The sequence below is a fragment of the Drosophila sechellia genome, unplaced genomic scaffold (genome assembly GCF_004382195.2).
Source record: "Drosophila sechellia strain sech25 unplaced genomic scaffold, ASM438219v1 U_209, whole genome shotgun sequence".
NCBI classification, from domain to species: domain Eukaryota; kingdom Metazoa; phylum Arthropoda; class Insecta; order Diptera; family Drosophilidae; genus Drosophila; species Drosophila sechellia.
Genome location: NW_022611149.1, coordinates 1 through 18,168, shown reverse-complemented (window position 1 = coordinate 18,168; position 18,168 = coordinate 1). Strand labels below are relative to the sequence as shown.

The 18,168-nt window shown below is 36.8% G+C and overlaps 2 non-coding genes and 1 pseudogene across 2 annotated transcripts; all 3 read right to left on the bottom strand.

The window, feature by feature from the left end:
• Nucleotides 1-1,444: 1,444 nt before the first annotated feature.
• Nucleotides 1,445-1,623, bottom strand: LOC116802726. The gene has a single exon (XR_004363096.1). It is a non-coding gene; the product is annotated as a 5.8S ribosomal RNA (ribosomal RNA).
• Nucleotides 1,624-2,310: 687 nt separating this feature from the next.
• Nucleotides 2,311-4,305, bottom strand: LOC116802727. Its single transcript, XR_004363097.1, has one exon. It is a non-coding gene; the product is annotated as a small subunit ribosomal RNA (ribosomal RNA).
• Nucleotides 4,306-9,471: 5,166 nt separating this feature from the next.
• Nucleotides 9,472-17,353, bottom strand: LOC116802728 (annotated as a pseudogene).
• Nucleotides 17,354-18,168: the final 815 nt, after the last annotated feature.

Here is an 18,168-nt window from a genome sequence, read left to right as displayed (position 1 = left end):
CATCAGGGTTTCCCCTGACTTCAACCTGATCAAGTATAGTTCACCATCTTTCGGGTCACAGCATATATGCTCAAGGTACGTTCCAGTTAGAGGCATAAATAATATAAATATACATTATACATAACTATATAGAACGCCCCGGGATTGTGTTAATTAGCTATAAATAGCTAAAAAACTAATCCCATTATTAGTCAAGTTAATTACGCTATTAGGTTTACATCCCAATAACTTGCACATATGTTAGACTCCTTGGTCCGTGTTTCAAGACGGGTCCCGAAGGTATCCTGAATCTTTCGCATTGTTAATCATACAAGAGCATATAATAAACACAAAAATCAATGATAATTATGCCATTATATAATTCCGAAAAATTAACGCTCTGTAATAATATAAATCTATCAGCACTTTATCAAATTAATAACATTTATTCTGTGTTAAAATGCAAGCAATTTAATTGGAATAAACTATAAGTTATATTTTATGATAAATTTGGGATATGCTAATAGATTACAATGTCCTTATATGGAAAAAATGCACATTATTCTTAATAATATTATTTAAATATTACAATTTTAATGATGAATTTTCCATAACGGATATTCAGGTTCATCGGGCTTAACCTCTAAGCAGTTTCACGTACTGTTTAACTCTCTATTCAGAGTTCTTTTCAACTTTCCCTCACGGTACTTGTTTACTATCGGTCTCATGGTTATATTTAGTTTTAGATGGAGTTTACCACCCACTTAGTGCTGCACTATCAAGCAACACGACTCTTTGGAAACATCATCTAGCAATCATTAACGTTATACGGGCCTGGCACCCTCTATGGGTAAATGGCCTCATTTAAGAAGGACTTAAATCATTAATTTCTCATACTAGAATATTGACGCTCCATACACTGCATCTCACATTTGCCATATAGACAAAGTGACTTAGTGCTGAACTGTTTTCTTTTCGCTCGCCGCTACTAAGAAAATCCTTGTTAGTTTCTTTTCCTCCCCTAATTAATATGCTTAAATTCAGGGGGTAGTCCCATATGAGTTGAGGTTGTATATATAACTATATTTTGCCATAAATTCTTTATATATAAATGATAAAACAATCAATTAAATTCGTTATAAATAGTTCCAATAGTTCTTGTAAGCAAAGTCATTTTTATCCATTTAACGAACCAACGAAGAATAATAACAAAACCAAGATTTTTCTTTTTCCGAATCATTAATAAGAGACAATTCTAGATGAAAAATATTTCAATTTTTTATGCTAGACATTTCTCAGTATTATTTGATTGAAAAAGAAAATATTTCTCTTCGTTTTTCACATTCAAATGTGAGATAATGTTTTTCATTTCTTTTTTAATATTATGAATAAAATCATTATTTAATCCAATAATATACCATATGCTTATAAAAAATTTATAAACAACTTAATTAGCATAGTCTTACAACCCTCAACCATATGTAGTCCAAGCAGCACTATAAAATTAATTAAAGTACATAACAGCATGGACTGCGATATGCGTTCAAAATGTCGATGTTCATGTGTCCTGCAGTTCACACGATGACGCACAGTTTGCTGCGTTCTTCATCGACCCATGAGCCGAGTGATCCACCGCTTAGAGTTTTATAATTCAATTTTATATAATGTCAATATTGTTTTTATTGAAAGAAATTAAAAATACACCATTTTACTGGCATATATCAATTCCTTCAATAAATTTATTTTTATACCTAAAATAAATGTTGCGAAATGTCTTAGTTTCATATAAGCATTATGTATCATAATAATCTGGTTATGGTTTGCTATTTTGGGTGACACATACTGCAAAATTTATATAAAACATTAACCTGATGGATGACAGGTACAAACATTGTATATTTTAGGTTGTTGCATTAGCCAACGTATGCTCATAACATAGATGAACAATACATATTCGCAACGCGTGTATATTATGGTCCATATACACACACACTTATTTTGATTACCACACATTCAAAATTATTTTTATTTTAATTCGACTTCTACTTTCGAATTTAGTTTAGTTTCTTCGATTTCCATTTTCGAGAATTTGTTTTTATAGGAAACGCCGTTGTTGTAGTAAGTACTGCCACAAATACGCACAGCAACATTAATAATGTTAAAGTCTTTTTATGAGGTTGCCAAGCCCCACATATAAAATAAAAGCCATCTTCATTTTATTTTGACTTTAACTTTTGATTCCGTGGAATCATTTTGTAATATTTTTATTTTGGTAAATTGTATTTATTTGTATTATAACAAATATTTATTAACGATAAGGATATTATACAATAATGATCCTTCCGCAGGTTCACCTACGGAAACCTTGTTACGACTTTTACTTCCTCTAAATAATCAAGTTCGGTCAACTTTTGCGAAACAACCGTAACACGCAAGGCGTCACAGTGATCACGTCCGGAGACCTCACTAAATAATTCAATCGGTAGTAGCGACGGGCGGTGTGTACAAAGGGCAGGGACGTAATCAATGCGAGTTAATGACTCACACTTACTGGGAATTCCAAGTTCATGTGAACAGTTTCAGTTCACAATCCCAAGCATGAAAGTGGTTCAGCGGTTTACCCGGACCTCTCGGTCTAGGAAATACACGTTGATACTTTCATTGTAGCGCGCGTGCAGCCCAGGACATCTAAGGGCATCACAGACCTGTTATTGCTCAATCTCATTATTGCTAGACGCAATTTGTCCATTTAAGAAGCTAGTGTCCTTATAATGGGACAAACCAACAGGTACGGCTCCACTTACATAAACACATTCAAACACAATAAACATTTTACTGCCACCATGAATGAAGGCTACATAAGCTTCAGCACCATAATCCTGAAGATATCTATTTAATATATTTGAGTCTCGTTCGTTATCGGAATTAACCAGACAAATCACTCCACGAACTAAGAACGGCCATGCACCACCACCCATAGATTCGAGAAAGAGCTATCAATCTGTCTTACACACTTATGTTCGGACCTGGTAAGTTTTCCCGTGTTGAGTCAAATTAAGCCGCAGGCTCCACTCCTGGTGGTGCCCTTCCGTCAATTCCTTTAAGTTTCAGCTTTGCAACCATACTTCCCCCGGAGCCCAAAAGCTTTGGTTTCCCGGGAAGCGACTGAGAGAGCCATAAAAGTAGCTACACCCAATTGCTAGCTGGCATCGTTTATGGTTAGAACTAGGGCGGTATCTGATCGCCTTCGAACCTCTAACTTTCGTTCTTGATTAATGAAAACATCTTTGGCAAATGCTTTCGCTTAAGTTAGTCTTACGACGGTCCAAGAATTTCACCTCTCGCGTCGTAATACTAATGCCCCCAAACTGCTTCTATTAATCATTACCTCTTGATCTGAAAACCAATGAAAGCAGAACAGAGGTCTTATTTCATTATCCCATGCACAGAATATTCAGGCATTTGAAGCCTGCTTTAAGCACTCTAATTTGTTCAAAGTAATAGTACCGGCCCACAATAACACTCGTTTAAGAGCACTAGTGCAGGTTTTTAAATAGGAGGAACATATGAAAAAATACAAGTATTTAATCACATATAAGAACTCCACCGGTAATACGCTTACATACATAAAGGTATAGTACTAACCACAATTGTAAGTTGTACTACCCGTATGAAGCACAAGTTCAACTACGAACGTTTTAACCGCAACAACTTTAATATACGCTATTGGAGCTGGAATTACCGCGGCTGCTGGCACCAGACTTGCCCTCCAATTGGTCCTTGTTAAAGGATTTAAAGTGTACTCATTCCAATTACAGGGCCTCGGATATGAGTCCTGTATTGTTATTTTTCGTCACTACCTCCCCGAGCTGGGAGTGGGTAATTTACGCGCCTGCTGCCTTCCTTAGATGTGGTAGCCGTTTCTCAGGCTCCCTCTCCGGAATCGAACCCTGATTCCCCGTTACCCGTTGCAACCATGGTAGTCCTAGATACTACCATCAAAAGTTGATAGGGCAGACATTTGAAAGATCTGTCGTCGGTACAAGACCATACGATCTGCATGTTATCTAGAGTTCAACCAATATAACGATCTTGCGATCGCTTGGTTTTAGCCTAATAAAAGCACATGTCCCATAAGGTTCATGTTTTAATTGCATGTATTAGCTCTAGAATTACCACAGTTATCCAAGTAACTGTTAACGATCTAAGGAACCATAACTGATATAATGAGCCTTTTGCGGTTTCACTTTTAATTCGTGTGTACTTAGACATGCATGGCTTAATCTTTGAGACAAGCATATAACTACTGGCAGGATCAACCAGAATAATGTTTTTCCTTCATATTCCATTCATATTTTTTGAATCGAAATAAGCAATATAATAGATATATAGATTTTTCACTTTATATAATTCCATGATTTTTATTATATTGAATAAAATTCAATATTTCGCCTTTGGGTAAAATTTTAAATATATAAATATAAGTAAAAAATCTATTCGATTACGGCCATTTTTATATAGCATTCGTAATCCATATTTTCATTTTTAATTTATACTTGTTTTACCAATATAACAAGAATTTCATATAATTATTGTAATATATATGTTTCTATAATTTTATCTTTTTATATATACATATTTCATTATAAAATATCATTTTATTTCCAACATACATAATTATTGTATCCACACATGTACAATTTTTGTTTAACCAATATAAATATTAAGTTAAATCATTTGCATTTTGAAGATAAATTTAAAATTTATCTCTTTTCATATATCTCTCTGGTAATATATAACATAAAACCAAGCGCATATGATAATATTTCCACATTTAATATATAATTTTATATTTCTTTCATAAGAATCCATATTTGTATTATACCGTAACGATATAATAATCCAACTATACGGCAGGTAATAAATTAATATTTGCCTGCCTCCAAAAATTAACGATAATATATGGAAACGATTTGTTATTCTATATATAATAGAAACTTGACTTTTGTTTCAACGATATTATCTAAAAAGCGTATATTCCTATTATCCGCGGAGCCAAGTCCCGTGTTCTATAGAACTGAGAAACAAATTTGTACGGATAATAATATACTTTATTTTATGTAACCAATATAAACATAATCCGAAATAAATATTTCGAATAATGCGGGAGGTCGGCAACCACTGCCTACCTATAGTAGTTTTTGAACCCGCTGTCCTCAAAGCGGGTATTTTCAATTCCGTTTGCCACCCAACATACGGTCTATTCTCTTATATATTAAGAGATTATAGGAACATTTCATTTTTTTTCCATTATTCATATATAATATGATTATTTTTTTTTTTATACATATAATAAATATTAATTTTTATATGTTTATTATTTAATTTACTCATATAATTGCCAAATTCATATGAATACATAAGTTTTGAACAATATGAGAGGTCGGCAACCACTGCCTACCTATAGTAGTTTTTGAACCCTCTGTCGTAATTCCGGTCGTTTACACTACTATACCCTCTCACTATAATGGATTTTCTCTATAATACTAAGAGAATGTGGAATATTTCAGCATTTTTTCCCTTATACATATAATAATTAATCATTTTCATATGTATATTATTTAATTTACTCATATAATTGCCAAATTCATATGAATACATAAGTTTTGAACAATATGAGAGGTCGGCAACCACTGCCTACCTATAGTAGTTTTTGAACCCTCTGTCGTAATTCCGGTCGTTTACACTACTATACCCTCTCACTATAATGGATTTTCTCTATAATACTAAGAGAATGTGGGAATATTTCAGCATTTTTTCCCTTATACATATAATAATTAATCATTTTCATATGTATATTATTTAATTTACTCATACAATTGCCAAAATCATATGAATACATAAGTTTTGAACAATATGAGAGGTCGGCAACCACTGCCTACCTATAGTAGTTTTTGAACCCTCTGTCGTAATTCCGGTCGTTTACACTACTATACCCTCTCACTTAAATGGCTTTTCTCTATAATACTAAGAGAATATGGGAATATCTTAGCATTTTTTCCCATATACATATAATAATTAACCATTTTCATATGTATATTTTTTAATTTACTCATATAATTGCCAAAATCATATAAATACATAAGTTTGAACAATATCAGAGGTCGGCAACGGTCTTTCCTCTATAATACTAAGATAATATGGGAATATTTCATCATTTTTTCCCTTATACATATAATAATTAATCATTTTCATATGTATATTATTTAATTTACTCGTATAATTGTCAAAATCCTATGAACACATAAGAGAATACAATATGAGAGGTCGGCGCAACCATAATATAGTAGTTGATGACGAGGTGTTTGGCAACTTGACACAATTCATTAAAGCCTTTATATTAATTATATGATAGGGACAATATCATATGCGTCACTAAATTGATGACGAGGTGTTTGGCAACTTGATACAATTCTTTAAAGTCTTTATATCAAAAATTATATGATAAGGACAATATCATATGCGTCACTAAATTGATGACGAGGTGTTTGGCAACTTGACACAATCCATTAAAGTCTTTATATTAATTATATGATAGGGACAATATCATATGCGTCACTAAATTGATGACGAGGTGTTTGGCAACTTGATACAATTCTTTAAAGTCTTTATATCAAAAATTATATGATAGGGACAATATCATATGCGTCACTAAATTGATGACGAGGTGTTTGGCAACTTGACACAATTCATTAAGTCTTTATATTAATTATATGATAGGGACAATATCATATGCGTCACTAAATTGATGACGAGGTGTTTGGCAACTTGATACAATTCTTTAAAGTCTTTATATCAAAATTATATGATAGGGACAATATCATATGCGTCACTAAATTGATGACGAGGTGTTTGGCAACTTGACACAATTCATTAAAGTCTGTATATTAATTATATGATAGGGACAATATCATATGCGTCACTAAATTGATGACGAGGTGTTTGGCAACTTGATACAATTCTTTAAAGTCTTTATATCAAAAATTATATGATAAGGACAATATCATATGCGTCACTAAATTGATGACGAGGTGTTTGGCAACTTGACACAATCCATTAAAGTCTTTATATTAATTATATGATAGGGACAATATCATATGCGTCACTAAATTGATGACGAGGTGTTTGGCAACTTGATACAATTCTTTAAAGTCTTTATATCAAAAATTATATGATAAGGACAATATCATATGCGTCACTAAATTGATGACGAGGTGTTTGGCAACTTGACACAATTCATTAAAGTCTTTATATTAATTATATGATAGGGACAATATCATATGCGTCACTAAATTGATGACGAGGTGTTTGGCAACTTGACACAATCCATTAAAGTCTTTATATTAATTATATGATAGGGACAATATCATATGCGTCACTAAATTGATGACGAGGTGTTTGGCAACTTGATTCAATTCTTTAAAGTCTTTATATCAAAAATTATATGATAGGGACAATATCATATGCGTCACTAAATTGATGACGAGGTGTTTGGCAACTTGACACAATTCATTAAAGTCTGTATATTAATTATATGATAGGGACAATATCATATGCGTCACTAAATTGATGACGAGGTGTTTGGCAACTTGATACAATTCTTTAAAGTCTTTATATCAAAAATTATATGATAGGGACAATATCATATGCGTCACTAAATTGATGACGAGGTGTTTGGCAACTTGACACAATTCATTAAAGTCTGTATATTAATTATATGATAGGGACAATATCATATGCGTCACTAAATTGATGACGAGGTGTTTGGCAACTTGACACAATCCATTAAAGTCTTTATATTAATTATATGATAGGGACAATATCATATGCGTCACTAAATTGATGACGAGGTGTTTGGCAACTTGATACAATTCTTTAAAGTCTTTATATCAAAATTATATGATAAGGACAATATCATATGCGTCACTAAATTGATGACGAGGTATTTGGCAACTTGACACAATTCATTAAAGTCTTTATATTAATTATATGATAGGGACAATATCATATGCGTCACTAAATTGATGACGAGGTGTTTGGCAACTTGACACAATTCATTAAAGTCTTTATATTAATTATATGATAGGGACAATATCATATGCGTCACTAAATTGATGACGAGGTGTTTGGCAACTTGACACAATCCATTAAAGTCTTTATATTAATTATATGATAGGGACAATATCATATGCGTCACTAAATTGATGACGAGGTGTTTGGCAACTTGATACAATTCTTTAAAGTCTTTATATCAAAAATTATATGATAAGGACAATATCATATGCGTCACTAAATTGATGACGAGGTGTTTGGCAACTTGACACAATCCATTAAAGTCTTTATATTAATTATATGATAGGGACAATATCATATGCGTCACTAAATTGATGACGAGGTGTTTGGCAACTTGATACAATTCTTTAAAGTCTTTATATCAAAAATTATATGATAGGGACAATATCATATGCGTCACTAAATTGATGACGAGGTGTTTGGCAACTTGACACAATTCATTAGAGTCTGTATATTAATTATATGATAGGGACAATATCATATGCGTCACTAAATTGATGACGAGGTGTTTGGCAACTTGATACAATTCTTTAAAGTCTTTATATCAAAAATTATATAATAAGAACAATATCATATGCGTCACTAAATTGATGACGAGGTGTTTGGCAACTTGACACAATCCATTAAAGTCTTTATATTAATTATATGATAGGGACAATATCATATGCGTCACTAAATTGATGACGAGGTGTTTGGCAACTTGATTCAATTCTTTAAAGTCTTTATATCAAAAATTATATGATAGGGACAATATCATATGCGTCACTAAATTGATGACGAGGTGTTTGGCAACTTGACACAATTCATTAAAGTCTGTATATTAATTATATGATAGGGACAATATCATATGCGTCACTAAATTGATGACGAGGTGTTTGGCAACTTGATACAATTCTTTAAAGTCTTTATATCAAAAATTATATGATAAGGACAATATCATATGCGTCACTAAATTGATGACGAGGTGTTTGGCAACTTGACACAATCCATTAAAGTCTTTATATTAATTATATGATAGGGACAATATCATATGCGTCACTAAATTGATGACGAGGTGTTTGGCAACTTGATACAATTCTTTAAAGTCTTTATATCAAAAATTATATGATAAGGACAATATCATATGCGTCACTAAATTGATGACGAGGTGTTTGGCAACTTGACACAATTCATTAAAGTCTTTATATTAATTATATGATAGGGACAATATCATATGCGTCACTAAATTGATGACGAGGTGTTTGGCAACTTGACACAATCCATTAAAGTCTTTATATTAATTATATGATAGGGACAATATCATATGCGTCACTAAATTGATGACGAGGTGTTTGGCTACAGGAAAAAATCATTTATTTATCGAATCATCAAGCAAAGGATAAGCTTCAGTGGATCGCAGTATGGCAGCTGCTCAACCACTTACAACACCTTGCCTGTTACAAAAGTCGTTTACAATTGATTCTAGGCTTTGTCATTGTATTAAATAATGCTTTTATATGTAACTAGCGCGGCATCAGGTGATCGAAGATCCTCCTAATTTACTATGTTACAAATTACATTGGCATCACATCCATTGTCGTTTATAAAATAAATTATAAACTTTAAATGGTTTAGAAGCCATACAATGCAAATTGCCCCTTATTTATCATTGCAGTCCAGCACGGATACGACCTTAGAGGCGTTCAGGCATAATCCAACGGACGTAGCGTCATACCACTGTTCGCTCGAACAAGTATTGTGCCATTGGTCCGTACCTGCGGTTCCTCTCGTACTACGCAGGAATGCTGTCGCAACAACGTTTTGTCATTAGTAGGGTAAAACTAACCTGTCTCACGACGGTCTAAACCCAGCTCACGTTCCCTTGCATGGGTGAACAATCCAACGCTTGGTGAATTTTGCTTCACAATGATAGGAAGAGCCGACATCGAAGGATCAAAAAGCGACGTCGCTATGAACGCTTGGCCGCCACAAGCCAGTTATCCCTATGGTAACTTTTCTGACACCTCTTGTTAAAAACTCTTTAAACCAAAAGGATCGATAGGCCGAGCTTTTGCTGTCCCTGTGTGTACTGAACACCGAGATCAAGTCAGCATTTGCCCTTTTGCTCTATGTGTGGTTTCTGTCCGCACTGAGCTGGCCTTGGGACACCTCCGTTATTATTTGAGAGATGTACCGCCCCAGTCAAACTCCCTACCTGGCAATGTCCTTGAATTGGATCATACCTGAGTAATTGGAGTTATACCAAATTTTCAAATCAAAAATACATAAATGCATCGTTTTATTAAAGAATTTGTTTGCGATTATATAACAAACTCGTGATACTTTGATCAAGAAGCTTGCATCAAAACCCAATACCATAAGATATAATAAATATATCCGTATAATGGCTAGGAAATGATACACGTTCCATTTAATCAAGTAAGTAAGGAAACAATAAGAGTAGTGGTATTTCATTGACGATACCAAACCGAGGTCTAATATCTCCCACTTATTCTACACCTCTTATGTCTCCTTACACTGCCAGATTAGAGTCAAGCTCAAAAGGGTCTTCTTTCCCCGCTAATTATTCCAAGCCCGTTCCCTTGGCTGTGGTTTCGCTAGATAGTAGATAGGGACAGTGACTTTCGGACCTCTCCGAACTTGTTTTACGTGGCGTGTTCCACACTGAAGGGATTACAACCACGACACCCTGAACACCCACAAGTGGTGCATGTATCAACATGGTGCATGAGTCTGGATACGCCAGACAAACGTCCCGGACTGGAAGCTATAGCTATGTACATAGCGACCACCCCGGTAGCAATTCGAGTACTTGCTTGCCGGGCAAGCACTCCCCCTTGCTGAGGAGCGAGATCTACCTAAAATCTCTACTGATCTCTGGGTCACAGCACCCGAGTTTTGCGCAACTAGCACCGTAACTCAAACGTCGAACACGAAGGCTCTACCCGCGATATGGGTATCAACCACAGCCACCACGATAGGGACAGTAGGAATCTCGTTAATCCATTCATGCGCGTCACTAATTAGATGACGAGGCATTTGGCTATTTTTTTTTTTTTTTTTTTTTTTTGATCGCGGAGGTATGGAAATCTATCGAAAGATACTAGGTCTGTCAACACTTCAGTTTCCTAGCATGCACGATTCATTGCTCTATCTGAACCGAAGTTCCGCAACGCCTACGTACTAAAACCATCCTCATAGCCAATTTATATATTACCATTATTTGCGATGTTTATGCCTTTATTGATGTTATGCCAAGACAGCAAGCAAATGTTTTGAACCAAACGTTTTAGCTAAGTCCAATCTCGGGAAAACCCGCTCAGGTACATGAACTGTTTAAAACAACCGAGACTGCCTCTCATAACCTGGACGCTAATGATATGACTATCATATTTGCTGAGGAGACCCTTCGCTATCAATCTTTTAACGGATTGACCACTCCAGATCCCCCTCCAGTTCAGGGTGGCAGAATGGAATTCAATGTCACCTGCGGCTTCGAATCTGCGACGCAACTCAGTTCGTATGTCCGGTCTGTCGTATCTATTGATTTTGCGCTGGTGTGCATCATCCATAGAGTGTCCGTCTGTCACAATTTGTATGTCGATCACATCAATGTGATTTTGTCGTAGTGCCACCAGGTCTGGTTTATTAAGACCGGATTCGCACTGCAGACTTGGTTCAACAATGACTACGCAGCCTCTCTCCTCAAGTCCCCGCTTGATTCGATTTACTACGCAGTTGTGTCTAGCTATGCGCCTCCCATGCGATCGGTAACATTTTTGCATAATATGGTTTGTTGTTTCGGGAGCGTCACATCCTGCACGACACTGTCGTTCCAATTCGTGCCTTCCCCTTGTAGTACGAGACTTCGTGGGTAGGGCATTTATCCGCAGACGAATACCGTCTATATATTCCTTTCCTGTTAGTAAACGCGTGGGTTGATTAACCCACCCGTGTTGCGGGCCCCAATGGCCTGCTTCACGGAGTCCGCTACCATCAACTGAGAGGTACAATTTGTTCGCCCAATATTTTTCTATTGCCGGACGCGATAACAATTCATTTTGTTCTGCTAATAATCTATCTCGGGCCCGTTGTTTTTCTGCTTCGAGGAAAGAGCTGGCTACCTCGTTTTGCGTGAGGTGAGGCCATTTAATATTACTCAAACGTCTTAGCCTTAACATTGGAGCTACCCATCTAAGTGATGGAATTCCGAGACCTCCACTTTTTGGGGGTGCGTGAATGAATGCTATCGGTATATCCAGCGGAAGATTTAGCCATCTTCGCACATAGTATCGTATTAGTTTGTCAGTTTTTCGTAGGACGCCTATCGCCACACTCCCAAGGGCTAACTTGTGATAGAGCTGTGGGATAAGGACAGTCCTAAGGGCGAACATCCTCTGTTGTGGTTTGAGGGGGGCCTTTGTCAATCTTTGTAGCTTCGGACCAATGTCCTCGGCCGGATTGCATCGAACCCTCCCGGTTGCAGTGAAGTTGATGCCTAAGTACTTCCACTCGTCCGTTCGCTTCAATGATGGAATCTCCCTTGAGCCTACGTAAAAGCTCTGTGCCTCTAGCACGGTACACTTCTGTTTCGGCTGGCCCTTAATGCCAACGGTAAAACATTTGTCGGCATTAAGTTTGAGGCCGACGAGAGATAGAAAATCCAACGTTCTGTCCAACAATACTTGAAGTCCCATTCGAGTTTCAGCAAATAGTACCAAATCATCTGCAAACGCGGCCGCGTTAGTAATGGCATTTCCGACTCTGGCACCAATTTCGCTGGGTAGGTTTCTAAGTAACCTGTCCATTACCAAGTTAAATAGAATAGGAGACAAAGGGTCACCCTGCTTCAGGGACGAATTCCTCTGAACTCCAACCGTCCCCATTGAGACTGGTACCGCCACCCTCGTACGTATTCTGTACGTAGTCAACGAAGCCCTTTGGCGCACCATAAGCACGTAAGGTGTCATATATAGATGCATGCGATAAAGAATCGAATGCCTTGCTTACATCTAAATTTGCAATGTAGCAAGATCTAAAGTGCTTATGGCTATGCCTCAAGACTAAGTCAACTATCGTCGCGTTATCGGCACATCCGTCGGTAGGTAAGAAGCCCCGCTGGCGCGGGTCCCAATTGATTGATGAGTTCAACCGGGTTGCCAATATTGCATTTAGCTGTCTTACCAGGACTGAAGGCACCGATATTGGACGAAAGTCTTGCGGTCGCTTCGCCGTCACCGTCTTCGGGATGAAGACGGTTCTGGCCAGTCGGATAGAGTGTGGTAGATTGCCGCACCATAGAATTAGGTTCATTATTCGCAACATAATACCTGACGGCACCTCCCTGGCTGTTTTTGGAGTTATCCCGTCAGGCCCGGAGATGAAGATAATGAGATTCTTGATGCCCGAAGGTCGTGCTCTGTAATAGCAGACCAAACCCTCTCAAGCGAGTGATCCATTTGTATCACTTCTCTACTGCAAGAGCTTGGGCTAGGCTGAGTCATTACTTCTCTCCAGTAAGGAACCATTACTTCTTGGCTTGGCATTACCGACTCATCAGTTCCATTTAGCAAGGACTTGATGCATCTTCCTTTATGCTTATCCCAGTTACGCTGGACGACAGCATACTGCTGCCTTCTGCTTTCTCTCCTATTTCGAGGCCTCCGAGGAGGTCTCGTCAGAGTGTGACGTACACCCTGTGCCGGAAAAATTCCTAGGAGATATAGCGATAAGCATTGGAGAGTGGTTTCCTTTCCCTCGAGCTCTGCCCTGTCAATGATCGTTTGTAGCTCTTGGGCTCTCCATTTGGAATGGCATTCTACGGGGCTATACCCACGCAGTGTCCGCAAAATTTCCCTGTTCGACTGTTCGGAGGGTGTGATTGGAGTTGTTTCTGATGTTGTTACTTGGTGGTTTTGCTCACTTCTACTAGGGCGGCGCCTTATGGTTAGATTTGCAACTTCCGGGACGAGAGCTGATTGCCTTCTTATCTGCTCTATTTTCTCCTTATAATCGCCCCTTTGTCTTAGCTTTTTGATGGCTTCGACGCTGCGGTTTGCAAAATACACCGCTAGTTGCTTGTTTATGTGTTTATGTCCATTTGCTGTGAGCTCAACCTCCTTTCTCGCCATCATCCACTTCTCTTCCTCACTCCACCTTGCCTTTATATCGACACGTCGACGTTCTTCATCAAGTTCGTCTGGGTGCCGAGATCGCATGTGAACACCGAGTCCTCTCTTGCTGTTAAAGGACCGGCCACATACTGTGCAGGGTACCCTAGATAGAGTAGCCGCTGCGTTTGGTTCATATTGGTCCTCCGGGAAGATGTCCACGGAGGGTCGGGTCGTCATCAGATTGCGTAAATTGCTCCGAGGCTCGTTATTTCTATTTGTAGTTCCAATATGAATAAATTTCCTCTGGGGAACCAACCCATCGGAAAAGTTTTGCCGCTCAAATTAGCTGCTAAACAAGTTTAGCATTACCGGGGACCACCACGAGGAGGTTTTGAGTCGACTTGAGTAAAGGAGAGACTTGTGAGTTACAGAGTAAAATTCCCCTTCCGCACACCATATGATATGACTTACGAATTACAGAAAAATACTCCCCCTCTGCTCGCAATTACCCCTGATCCCCTAAGAGTCATAGTTACTCCCGCCGTTGACCCGCGCTTACTTGAATTTCTTCACTTTGACATTCAGAGCACTGGGCAGAAATCACATTGTGTCAACACCCGCTAGGGCCATCACAATGCTTTGTTTTAATTAGACAGTCGGATTCCCCAAGTCCGTGCCAGTTCTGAATTGATTGTTAATTGATAATCGTTATAATTGATAAGAACTAATTGGTTTAACCCAAATAGTATTCTTAAAAATTTTAGCAAGAAAGTTCCACAATTGGCTACGTAACTAAACTATCCGGGGAACAAGTAACTAACATAAATGCTAGAAACTCTATTTACCCAGAACGAGCACATAAACCATGTTATTGTTTCCCAATCAAGCCCGACTATCTCAATCTTCAGAGCCAATCCTTATCCCGAAGTTACGGATCTAATTGCCGACTTCCCTTACCTACATTATTCTATCGACTAGAGACTCTTCACCTTGGAGACCAGCTGCGGATATTGGTACGGCCTGTTGAGAAGTTTGCGTGTCCCCACCATAAATTTTCAAGGTCCGAGGAGAAAATATCGACACAACAGTATATGTCATGCTCTTCTAGCCCATCTACCATATCTCTCTGCGAAAGACTTCCATGGTAGTACGGCTATAAAACAGAAAAGAAAACTCTTCCGATATCTCTCGACGGCTTCTTTATGGTCGTTCCTGTTGCCAGGATGAGCACGAGGCCCATATTTAATAACAAACGGATACTCAACAGGTTACGGAATTGGAACCGTATTCCCTTTCGTTCAAAATTTTTTCAAGTGTATTATATTCGCTTTGTTTATATAGTTAGGCATTTTTGTTTACTTGAAAATTTTCGGCTTTCGCCTTGAACTTAGGACCGACTAACTCGTGATCAACCACTGTTCACACGAAACCCTTCTCCACTTCAGTCCTCCAAGGTCTCATTCGATTATTTGCTACTACCACCAAGATCTGTACCAATGGCAGCTCCATGCAGGCTTACGCCAAACACTTCTACGCATACCATTGTACCTTCCTACTCACTAAAGTTTCAAAATTTATATCACAAGTAATATAAATCATCTACTTTAGCGGTAATGTATAGGTATACAACTTAAGCGCCATCCATTTTAAGGGCTAGTTGCTTCGGCAGGTGAGTTGTTACACACTCCTTAGCGAATTTCGACTTCCATGATCACCGTCCTGCTGTTTTAAGCAACCAACGCCTTTCATGGTATCTGCATGAGTTGTTAATTTGGGCACCGTAACATTACATTCATCCCACAGCGCCAGTTCTGCTTACCCAAAAGTGGCCCACTGGGCACATTATATCATAACCTTGAACTTCATATCAAGAAAGTTAGGTTCTTACCCATTTAAAGTTTGAGAATAGGTTAAGATCGTTTCGACCCTAAGGCCTCTAATCATTCGCTTTTACCAGATAAGATTATTTTATATAATATTAAAATGCACCAGCTATCCTGAGGAAACTTCGGAAGGAACCAGCTACTAGATGGTTCGATTGGTCTTTTCGCCCCTATACTCAATTCTGACAATCGATTTGCACGTCAGAACTGTTTCGGTCTTCCATCAGGTTTCCCCTGACTTCAACCTGATCAAGTATAGTTCACCATCTTTCGGGTCACAGCATATATGCTCAAGGTACGTTCCAGTTAGAGGCATAAATAATATAAATATACATTATACATAACTATATAGAACGCCCCGGGATTGTGTTAATTAGCTATAAATAGCTAAAAAACTAATCCCATTATTAGTCAAGTTAATTACGCTATTAGGTTTACATCCCAATAACTTGCACATATGTTAGACTCCTTGGTCCGTGTTTCAAGACGGGTCCCGAAGGTATCCTGAATCTTTCGCATTGTTAATCATACAAGAGCATATAATAAACACAAAAATCAATGATAATTATGCCATTATATAATTCCGAAAAATTAACGTCTGAATAATATAAATCTATCAGCACTTTATCAAATTAATAACATTTATTCTGTGTTAAAATGCAAGCAATTTATTGGAATAAACTATAATATATTTTATGAAAATTTGGATATGCTAATAGATTACAATGTCCTTATATGGAAAAAATCACATTATTCTTAATAATATTATTTAAATATTACAATTTTAATGATGAATTTTCCATAACGGATATTCAGGTTCATCGGGCTTAACCTCTAAGCAGTTTCACGTACGTTTAACTCTCTATTCAGAGTTCTTTTCAACTTTCCCACGGTACTGTTACTATCGGTCTCATGGTATATTTAGTTTTAGATGGAGTTTACCACCCACTTAGTGCTGCACTATCAAGCAACACGACTCTTTGAAACATCATCTAGCAATCATTAACGTTATACGGCCTGGCACCCTCTATGGTAAATGGCCTCATTAAGAAGACTTAAATCATTAATTTCTCATACTAGAATATTGACGCTCCATACACTGCATCTCACATTTGCCTATAGACAAAGTGACTTAGTGCGAACTTTTCTTTTCGCTCGCCGCTACTAAGAAAATCCTCTGTAGTTTCTTTCCTCCCCTAATTAATATGCTTAAATTCAGGGGTAGTCCCATATGAGTTGAGTTGTATATATAACATATTTTGCCTAAATTCTTTATATATAAATATAAAACAATCAATTAAATTCGTTATAAATAGTTCCAATAGTTCTGTAAGCAAAGTCATTTTTATCCATTTAACGAACCAACGAAGAATAATAACAAAACCAAGTTTTCTTTTTCCGAATCATTAATAAAGACAATTCTAGATAAAAAATATTTCAATTTTTATGCTAGACATTTCTCAGTATTATTTGATTGAAAAAGAAAATATTTCTCTTCGTTTTCACATTCAAATGTGAGATAAGTTTTCATTTCTTTTTAATATATGAATAAAATCATTATTAATCAATAAATACATATGCTTATAAAAAATTTATAAACAACTTAATTAGCATAGTCTTACAACCCTCAACCATATGTAGTCAAGCAGCACTATAAAATTAATTAAAGTACATAACAGCATGGACTCGATATGCGTTCAAAATGTCGATGTTCATGTGTCCTGCAGTTCACACGATGACGCACAGTTTGCTGCGTTCTTCATCGACCCATAGCCGAGTGATCCACGCTTAGAGTTTTATAATTCAATTTATATAATGTCAAATTGTTTTATTGAAAGAAATTAAAATACACCATTTTCGGCATATTCAATTCTCAATAAAATTTTTATACCTAAAATAAATGTTGCGAAATGTCTTAGTTTCATATAAGCATTATTATCATAATAATCTGGTTATGGTTTGCTATTTGTGGTGACACAACTGCAAAATTATATAAAACATTAACCTGATGGATGACAGGTACAACATTGTATATTTTAGTTGTTGCATTAGCCAACGTA